Consider the following 11,253-nt stretch of genomic DNA (forward strand, 5'->3'; position numbering starts at 1 on the left):
AATAATAAATAACACCACAGAATAAAGGTAGGTGACAAGATTATAACCTAGAACCTTTTAGTAATCAGAGTTATGATACCATGTTAGATTATCACTTTACCTAAAAACTTAAATTGTTAGATTGTGAACCAACAATGTATATGAAATTTTAACAAGTTTGTTGTTACACATGACAAGAGTCTTTATAAAAAGAGTGGGATCTTACTACCATGTGGGTGGAGAGAGAGAGAGAGAGAGAGAGAGAGAGAAGAGATTACTAAAACAATCCGTACTCCAAAATGCAGCAATAGAGGTTTACGAATCATACGAATTACAACACAGTGAATACAAATAAGAGATTACAAAAAATAATATAGAAAAGGCATCAAGTTACGTATATTATGGTTTTGTCTATACTTTGTAAAGAACGTCAACAATTGATTTGGTTTATTAATTTCATACTGAAACCAACCCAAATAAAATCAATCTCGTAAGTGTTTTGAGTGACCTTATTTCATAATTGATAATTTTCATAAAAGAAGTTTAAAATTAGAGATTGAACACATAAATAATAATAATGATATATTTAGTTAGTGTTTTCCAAGTTCTTCAGGATTTGGATGCCACCCGTGTGCTATTTACATTAACATGAATACCATTGAATTTGAAGGGACACAGCGCAGTAGTGCGCATCTTGTGGCAAGGCAAAATCAATCCCTACACCCACCATTACCATTACCAACCACTCTTTGCTTCTTCTGCACATACACTGAAGATGCCCAACCATTCCTTCCCCGACTCAGAAATCAGAAACAATCAACTAAGATGACAGTACATGTAAAAAAATAAATCACGATGCTCTCTGTTTCTTCATCCTCCTGGACAACACAAAATCGTCATCTGAATCATCTTCGACACAGCATCGGGTTTTTCCATTGCCTTCTTCTTCTCTGAAGAAACCACAGAGGCTGATGTCTCTCTCTTGACGGTAACGGACTGGGCGGCTTTCTTCACAGGCGAACCCAGCTTTTGCTGCTGATTCCTCTTCCGTTTCTTCTCGTAAACTTTCTTTGCCCGCTCCTTGGACACACCCAAATGCATCTGCGGTGGCATTGGTATCCTTCCATATCCCATAGACTACCATTTTGCCCCACATCGACCATTTCTAAAATTTACACTTTCTTTGTATTTGCTTCGCCCCGATCTCACTGGGCACGACCTTACTTGAACAGGATCTGTTCTATAGGCTCGTACCTCTGTGTCCTTGATCGCTAAGGAGACAGGAATCGAAGTTTGGTGGATGACTCGTGATCGTGCGATCAGAGCGTGATTGTTTGCTTGCACGGTCTCCCTCCAGAGAACGTTGTGGCAGCAGAGGATCGTTCTCGGTTGGCTCGGTCCGACCGGGGATGGTCGTGCGATTGTCTGACAAACTCCTTACCTTTTTTAATTTGAACATGTTGAGGGATCACAAATTGCTTGTCCATATTATGTGTGTGTTTTGCTTGGGTGTATATAAATAAATGATACCTGCAAAAACAATCTTGTTGGGTGGAAAATATTTTGTCAGTTCTTCAAAAAAGTTTCAAACATTTAATATTCAGATATTTTTCATATTTCAATTTTTACTTTTGCAAAATGTTTTAAACATATTACCATATTTTTCAAATTTTCAAGATTCGCATTCATAATGCAGAAAATAAAATATTTGCTGTCCAAAACAATTTTTCATTTTCTATTCCTAGATTTCAAAAAAGTCTCAAGTAACTTCATTTACAATCTTTCAAATTTTATGTAAGTTAATATCTGAAATCATGAATTTTGGGCCTTCAGTTTACATTTGCATTGATAATGAAAGAAACTAAAATATTCGCCGTCCAAAATAATTTTTTATTTTCTATTTCTAGATAAATAAAATATTTGTCCTTCAAAATAAATTTTCATTTTCTATTTCTAGATTTTAAAATAGTCACCAAAAAAAGAGAGATAACTTGATTTCTAATCTTTCAAACTTTTCATAAGGTAATATTCGAAACCATGAATTTTGGGGCTTGAATTTAGATTTGTGTTAATTTAGAAGAATCTCTATACATAATCCATACAAATAAATCATTCCTACAAAAACAATCTTATTGGGTGAAAACTATTTTTCATTTTTCAATTTTTAGTTTTGCAAAAAGTTATAAACATTTTAGTATATTTTTAAATTTTCAAGATTCGCATTGATAATGCAAAAATGAAATAGTTGTCCTCCAAATAATATGATCAAATACCAACCCTTTTTCTTCGGTTGATTTAATTAAAGATTTAAAAAACTTTTGCTATTCTGAATATTCAATCCAACATACAATTAGCGAACTATAGGAGTTCTTGTTTCAATCAAAAAATTAATTTCCAATCATTCAAAAGATTTTTCAATATTCAGTAATATCAATGTTCAACACATTCTCAAATACTCAACAAGATTCAATATTCAGCAAGTGTTAATATTCACCAAGTTCTTAATGAATATAAAATCATGCATGCAATTGATATCTTACAGAAATTTAAAAGAGTAGGGAAGAAGAAGCTAAACACCATATTTTTACAAGGTTCGGTCGCAACCTACGTCCTTGCCTTAAGCAACCCGCTGTGAGGATTTCCTTTCCAACTTCGTTGCCAGGTGAAGTAAAACCTCTCTCCGTTCAAGGTGGAGTTCGCCTCTCTAACGAGAACAATCCTCTCACTAGGCAACGATTCACAATACCTAAATCGTCAAAACAATACAGCCAAAGCAAAAATGCTTGTACAAGAGAAAGCTCCTCAAATGAGCAGATTAGTACACGTTAGAATAAAAAATACTTCAAATAAAATAATATGAAAGATGAAGCTCGAAAGTATATCACCATAAATATGATTTATGAGTGTAAGTTTTGAAAGAACTAATAAGATCAACTTGAGTTTTCAACAAGAACACAACAGTCTTTCAGAAGAGTATAACCAGAAAATTTTCGAGAGTTTGTGTGTGTCGTTCTCTCTTCTCTTGCCCTAATGTGCAAGAATAGTACGTTTAAATAGTATACTAGGGTTTCAAAAAGTTTTCCTCAAATTTTCTCTCAATTTGGGAACCAATCATGCTAATTTTGGAAACAAGATCAGCACTGTAAATCGTTTAAACATACGCATAAGTCGATTGTACTCGAAGGGTCAGTCGCCTGTGCTCTTTTAAAAATACCGCATTCTGAAAGTCAAAATGGGGTCAGTTGATTGGTCCTGATAGGCCAGTCACCTATGTCTATTCTGTTTGCATATTTTCAAAGTCAGTAACACCTCATTCACCTGATGAAATATCATTAGTCGCTTGTCCTTTCAGCAAAATCGAGTTCAGTTCATGACATCCACGCACAAGACGGAGGGAGTACTGGACTACATTCATTCGAATGTTTGAGGACTGTGTTTGCCTAATAAGACTTAATCTCGTTTTGATAATGACAAACCAAGGCATCTAATTGTGTTATTAAGTGTGTATACAGATATTACAATATAAAAGCACAATGAAAGATCCAAATTGGAAAGCCATAAAGCAAACAAGTAAATAAAAGATGGTTGTTTAAGAAAAGCTTGGATGAAGATCAAACTTAAGGGCATGGAGACCTATTTAGTTTATCATGTATATTGTAAACTAGGTTTCGTGGAAGTACATCTCAATTGGTTTTTGTTACGAAACTCTTAGGTTATTTATTTGGACCCTAGATACCTTTTAAAGTCTTGGAAAATATTTTTACAAAGTCCAAATGTTATTTCAAAAGAATAAAATCAATTTTGGAATTTAAAATATAAAAAAATTTGAATTTCTGAACAAATTGGTTTGGCATGAGATAGGTCGGGTGACCGAACCTCATGTTCAGTCGACCAAATTGGTACTGCCATTGTAAAGTTCCAGACATAGTTAGTTTGGGCGACCGAACCTTAGGTTCTATCGACCGAATAGCTATTGTTAGTTTTGAAATTCAGATTTAAATTGGTTCGGGCAATCGAACTGTTTGTTTAGTCAATCAAAGCGCTGCGATAATTTTCGCAAACAGTAAGAAATTTTTTCGATTTTCAAATATAATGTTACCAAAACACGCACAAATGGCGATAATTCAAACGTACATATAAATAGCCAACCCTAATCATGTTTTGGACACTGAACATAATGATTTTACACTGATCAATTGTGTTTCGCGCTGTCCTTGCTGAAAATCGTTTCTGAGTTGTTCTTTCAAGTTCACAACTTTCAAAACCCAGAAAACCTAGCCTCACTCTTTGAGATTCTTAGAAAATACTTTCTAAGAGTGTATTGAAGTGCTTATTGTGTACGAATCTACTCGTTCTCATTGTACAAATCAGTTCTTGATTTTCTTGTGTGAACTGAGGACTCTGGTATTGAGTTGTTGACAAGTGGAAGAGTGTTTTCGCTTGAGAGGTAACTCTACCTAAGTAAAGGGGAGAGACGATTTTGCCTAGTGAAGGAGTGGGGTACTCCGCCCAAGCAAAGGAGAGAGGTAACTCAACCTATGTAAAGGAGAGAGGCGACTTCGCCTATTGAAGGAGGTTTGTAAAAGGCATGTTCGCCTACCAAAAGAGAGAGGCTTCTCTGCCTATTAAAGGAGGTATAGTGAATCCTTATAGCGAGTTGCTTGAGCCAAGGATGTAGGTATGATTTTCGAACCTTGTAAAAAATCTGGTGTCACTCTTTTCCCTTATCTTTTTATATTTCTAAGCATATTTATTTTGAAATATATCTACTATTTTCCCTAAACTTCTAGCCATTTTTGCCATCATTTGCTGGGTGACGCAACGTAATACCACTAATACACTTAACACACTAGGATCCAAAAATAATCTTCTATGACCATTAATTTTATCATCCTCAATCCCAATTTAGGATTCAATCGTACCCCTCAAAAACAAGACCCAATGATAGTTTACTACGGTTTTCCTAAAGTCGTCACCCCAGGAAAATCACAGAAACAATCACGGAATTTCCTGCCTCGATGCTGTAAGATAGAACCCTAAATTCCAATCTCATCCTCTAACAATAGCTGACTTATATCTCAATCTACCAATTTCCTATTCTCTTCACAATCCATTCCTATACTCTAGTATTGTATTTCGTTGTTTACTAAAGTTTACAGAACCTAACAACCTAGTATCTGATACCAAAATGTAACGACCTGAAATTTTATACCACTTTTTTTTTATAATATATAAAATATACTGATAATCATTTTACTTTGATATCCCTGAAATCACTTATACAGCGAAAAACATAAAGTTATACATCCATAATTACAATACCAAAATCCAATATTAACCCAAAGCATACATGCATAATCATACATCATCACAGCACCTTCTATCCAACACCCCCGAATACTACTCAAAAATACAATCCCTTGATAACACTTACCCTTTAGACATGGTAGTGTAGACGACTTCTCTACTTACGAGTCTGATCCGCTCATCTAGTTGGATCACTTGAAAAATGTTAATTTACTGGGATGAAACAACGCTCAATAAGAAAAAATATGTTATTACTAGTGTGTGGCAACTGAGTCAACATAAATAATTTAATGATAAATAACTGAACTGAGATATCACATAAAAATTGTGCAACTCACACCTACATGGCTTAAAATACAATTCTATTATCTGAGTTTTCTATTTATCCATACTCATAAGAATATAATATATCTGCCGTTCTTCTGTAAATCTATACATATATAAATAACTGATAAATTTTCGTAAAAATCTGTATGTCATGACTTAACCCCTCATGACAAGGTTGTGCGGCCCGTAGGCTAGACTTAACTCTAGTTGACCTATTAGGATAAGTCATTTGAATACTCTATCAATCCTTAGTTTGACCATACTGCAATCCCTCCAAAGGCATGATACTAGTATCTACCTCGTCGAACCGGCCTCCTTAACCCAGAATAATGGGGAGATTGCAATCCCTCCATAGGCACAGTTGACGAAATCCACACACTATCTGAGATATGTGGTTGTACTTTGATATGAAAATTGCAACGGTACCGTACTCTGCTGACTGAATTTGTCTAAAATAATTCATCAGGGATCTAATATTGTATAATACTAATATGTATAATTATCTTGCTGTTTCATCATGATTCCAAAATAACCATAACACTATAAATCTGATCTGAAATGCTGAAATATCTGACTAAAATATCAGATTGAATAATATGTAACTGAATAATCTGTAATGTCTTAGTGTTATGGTTTTGGAAATCATGGAATTCTATAAATGTTGTAAAATATCTGTCTATATATATATATATATATATATATATATATATATATCTATATATACTATAATTTATAATTCTGTAAAATCTGGTACATCATATTTTTGTGCAAAAAATACTGTAAATCATAGTATTCTGAAAGACTGCATATATTCTGAACTGTCCTGATATTAACTCATGCCACACAACTAAATAAAAACTCCCTGTACTGAAATTTGTATTTTCTAATAATAAAGATAATTTATACCCCATAAAGCATATCCCAAAAACACACATACATTACTGATAATATTTCTGAAATTTCTAGCATAGCATATTTCCGTTACCTTGGCTAACTGAACTCGTCTATCGATTCTAACTCATACCCACGACGTTCATAATTCCATTTCCCTGAAAATATCCTACATATATATATTCCTATCAAATAATTGAATTCGTAGAATAATCTCATACTCACATTTCCCGAATTATAAACAATTTATTTTCTTACCTAAATTCCTGAGAATGCCCACTAAAAACCTAGTCTGCTTGCCGTGTATATACTAACCCTGAATTGTATAAAATCTCAATTTCTCAATTTAACCTCAGAAACACATTCATATCTAAGCTTATACCTTCAATAAATTAATAATCAATCCAAAAATACCCAAATAACACCTTACCTAGTTTCTTGAACTATGTCTGCAGGGATCCCAAAATTATACCCACAACGCTCACCTGAACCCTAAATTCAATAACCCTAATTTAATCAAATCAATCATAAATAAAATACTATTTTAACATTTCCTAGGCCCATAAATTCTCAATAAACATTTAAACTTGCAAATAAAACCAATTTACTTAATTTCCAAAATCTCACTCTTGCTTTGGAGTGGTGTGTAGGATACCCAAATTAAAATTTTACTCTGGTGAAAACGACGACGATCGAGGCTAGGACCCCATGGTAGTGCCCGATCGTTGATTTAACTGAATATCTAAGGAGAAATTGAGTTAAAAGTGAGGGTTTACCTTTCCTTAGGAGTGGTGCCTACGCCGCTCTAACGACAAATATGCTCCAATAGAAATGTTGGTGGCGGAGCTAGAAATTCAACGGTATCCTTAGTTTTCTAATTGGTCGAGTATTGGAGAAGAAATTGAGGAGAGGGGTAAGGGGGAATGGAGGAGTGAGATACATAGAAAGAGAAAAGAAAAAGAAGAAAACGTTTCTGCCTTCTTCAGGAAGTTTTCACTTCCTTGTGTATATATATAAAATTAATCCAGTTTAATAATTAATTAATAAATAAATAAATAAATAAATAAATAAATAATTTATTTATTTATTTATTTATTTATTATTATTATTATTATTATTATTATTATTATTATTTTACACTTCCATGCATATAATTTTCCGAGGCATTGCACTGTAGGTACGATTGGCTGTTCTCACGCTGGTCTAGACTCCAGGGGGACACTACCCTTCGCCAACACAATCGACCATCCCATCTCCACATTCTATCTAAGACGTGTGGGTACACTAGCGCTCCATACGTATTCGCAACAAATATTGTGCCTATTCTGGTCTGTCGGAGTTTTCAAATCATACATTGTAATTTAACATTACCAAACACATGCAAAATAAATCATATCTCATTTAATTCTCAATGCATTTCCGGAATTTCCATCATCTCATACATATACCATAGTTCGACATAGAAACTTCATTTTACTTATGTTACACAATTTAACAACAAATTTCATACGTTCACTAAAAATAAGTTAACCCATAATCATCGTTCATATACTGAAAATATACATTTAATTTCTCACACAATTAACTAGAAAATTTTCCATTTAACTTTCTATTTTCACAAATAATATCTAATAGCACAGCCTTAGACTCAGAAATTTACAATTCAAATGGTTGACATTTCAAAATCCACATCAAAATCATATACATATATACATAATATTTTCATTTTTCACCAGTTATTTTCTCAAAAATCTTGATTTAATATATCCCCCTCACCTGATTTCCTAAACTACGCCAGAAGGGACCCTAAAACGATGCCTGCAACGTTCACCCGAACCTCGATTCAATAATCCTAATTTAATCAAATCAACCATAAATAAAATACTATTTTAACATTTCCTAGACCCATAAATCAAATAACAATTAAACTATCGAAAATAACTAATTTTTCTTAATTCCCTGAATCTCACTCTTGTTTTGGAGTGGTGCCAAGGACTCCCAAAATGAAAATTTGCTCTAACCAAAATGACGACAATTGAGACTAGGGCCCCGTGGTGGTACCCGATCGTCGATTTAGTTGAAGATTTAAGGAGAAATTAAGGAAAGAGAGGGAATATACCTTTTCCAAGGAGTGGTGCCTACGTCGCTTCTACGAAAAATCCGCTCTGGTAGGAATGTTGGTGGCGGAGTTAGGAACCGAACGGTATCTTCCGTTTTCTAATCGGCCAAATATTTGTCTAGAAAAATGAGGAGAGAGAGGAGGAGAAACGAAGAGACTGTAACGCCCCGAACCCCTAAACCCGGGTCCGGTATGTTATACCTGATATTAACCTGTTAAATCATAAATAATTAACATACATATGCAGCGGAAAACATAAACATCATTGTTGACCTTATTGGTCACGCCCGGTTTTGATTATGACAAATACTCATTGTATCTAATGAGTAGTTGAGTTTTTGTGCAGGAATCAAGAATGATAAGATCAAGATGTGCACAAAGCAAGAAAGGCTTGAAGACAATTTCATAAACTCTTAATTATAATATTTTCCAGTGAAATTGTCTGTAATAGTAATTAGGGTTTTTCGGTTTGTAATAAGCTCACACACATCACATGAATGATTTACTTTGTAAGCTCAAACCGAACCATAGAAAGACCTTAGGGTGTACCTTCGGTCGACCGACACTGGACTTTTTCGGTGTTTTCAAAATTGGACCCAAAGTGACTTTAGGACACTCACCTTTGCACTTGTATGTAATAGGCACTTGAATAAGATTTTTATGTTGCAAGAAGGGACCGAAATGCACACTTGGTGCACCTTCGGTCGACCGGCCAACTCAGTTCAAATTGGCCTGATCGACTGAAACCGGTCCGGGTCAACTATTTGACCCGGTCCCGGTCGACCGACCCCTTATAAGTCATTTGACCTCGGTCGACCGAACACCCTGAGAGTCAACATTTTGACCTCCCGGTCGACCGACCAAAATTGTACTCCAACTACTTGGTCGACCGAAGGGTCTTGGGAAAATTCCCAACAACCCGGTCGACCGAGCCGAGCAGTTCAAAAAGGCCTCGGTCGACCGAACCGCGGTATTTTTGAAAATCGCCTTTTTCCGGTCGACCGACCACTCAGTTCAAAATGCTCCCGGTTGACCGAGCTACTTGAGTCCTGGTCGACCGAACCACTTTTGGTCGACCGGACCTCTCGGGTTGTTCCCATTTTTACCGTGGTTAATATTTTTCTAAACAGGGTTAAAATGCATTAAACTCCATTAAACTTTTCTAATAATACCCTATAGGTCCCCAACGGTTATATTTTCTCCCTTGCCTATATATATGTCTTCATTTGCAAAGGTTAAGGAGGATTAGCCACTTTGATTAGGGAAAATTCTTTGAAAATACAAAACCCTATAATACTCATTCTTAAGCCTCCTACACTCATACTTACCTTCTCATACAAATTGAAATCTTTGTAAGTTGATTGAGTGCTAGTCTAAGTAGGTTTGCTCTCCCATTCATATTTGATTGCTTTATTATCCTTGAGAGCTAAACCTTGAGCATTCTAAGGGGACTTTATTAATAAGTCTATCCTAAGAAAACTCTGATAGATCTTCTAAGATTTGCACCTCCATTGCAACATCTTAAGAAGAGTGTAATTGTATTTTGGTTGCAAAACATTTTCAAATATCTACTGCGTTATTAATCTTGAAAATACTTGATGAGATATTTGCTAGTGTGATAAAATCTTTGTTGCAATACTCGTTAACTCATATATCTCTTGCTAAATACAAAGATTGAATATCCTTTTGCAAACCAAACTTGTACGTTGCTAGAGCTTCATATACATATGTGTATTGAGAAAACTTGTTGATTGAAATATATGAAGTCTGGATGATATCTTTGTTTGAGCACTTAGATTGAATATCCTGTGATACAAAGATCATTTAGGTTTGCACTCTCACGTACGCATTACACTGATAGTAAATCTATTTGAGAGTTGACATCTTAGACCACACTGAGCTTACAAATTATTTCATATTTGTGGTGTATATTATTGCGCGAATTTGGGTACATATCTGCTTTACTTGAAAGCACAATCACTGTACCATTTCAGTATAATACACATTGGTTGTATTTCCAGGCACGGGCCTGAAGAGGGAGACTAGCCTTGGAATAGTCCCGGATTGGCTTAGACCCGGTTAGGAAAGCTAGGTGCGTCGTCCTGTTAAGGCGTGTAGGTTGAGGTCAGCCCCGCTAATTGACCTGGTTAAGGTTGAGGTCAGCCCTGTGTTAATTTGACCTGGTTGTAAACGGTGCCGCTCCACCCTTAAGTGAGCTATTAGTGGAATCCTCTAGCTTGCGAGCTTGAGGCGGGGACGTAGGCACGGTTGGCCGAACCCCGATAACATATCGTGTGTTCATTTATATTTCCGCACTTTATATTTACCGCACATGTATGTTATGGGTAAATGATGCGTATGACTTAAATTTCACGTTATACTTATCTACGCATTTGGAAATTGAATAGGCAGACCCTAGGTTGTGTATATACTGTTGTTTATCCGATTCAACCTAAGTGATAAATTTTAAAATTCCAATTCACCCCCCCTCTTGGGAATACACCAATTCTAACAATCATCTCCATATAACATATACCATAACACCGACATTCTATAATACCGTAATATACCAGAGTTTACTATATCCTAACTAGAAATCCATAAAATTTAACCATCACCTGCATTTCCAT

General features: G+C 35.2%; 1 non-coding gene across 1 annotated transcript; it reads left to right on the plus strand.

Moving 5' to 3' along the window:
- The first annotated feature begins 1,193 nt into the window (after positions 1–1,193).
- On the plus strand, positions 1,194–1,414 carry LOC131143625 (small nucleolar RNA U3). Its single transcript, XR_009133610.1, has one exon. It is a non-coding gene; the product is annotated as a small nucleolar RNA U3 (small nucleolar RNA).
- The last annotated feature ends 9,839 nt before the right edge of the window (positions 1,415–11,253 follow it).

Source organism: Malania oleifera, chromosome 11 (genome assembly GCF_029873635.1).
Source record: "Malania oleifera isolate guangnan ecotype guangnan chromosome 11, ASM2987363v1, whole genome shotgun sequence".
Taxonomy (NCBI): Eukaryota; Viridiplantae; Streptophyta; class Magnoliopsida; order Santalales; family Ximeniaceae; genus Malania; species Malania oleifera.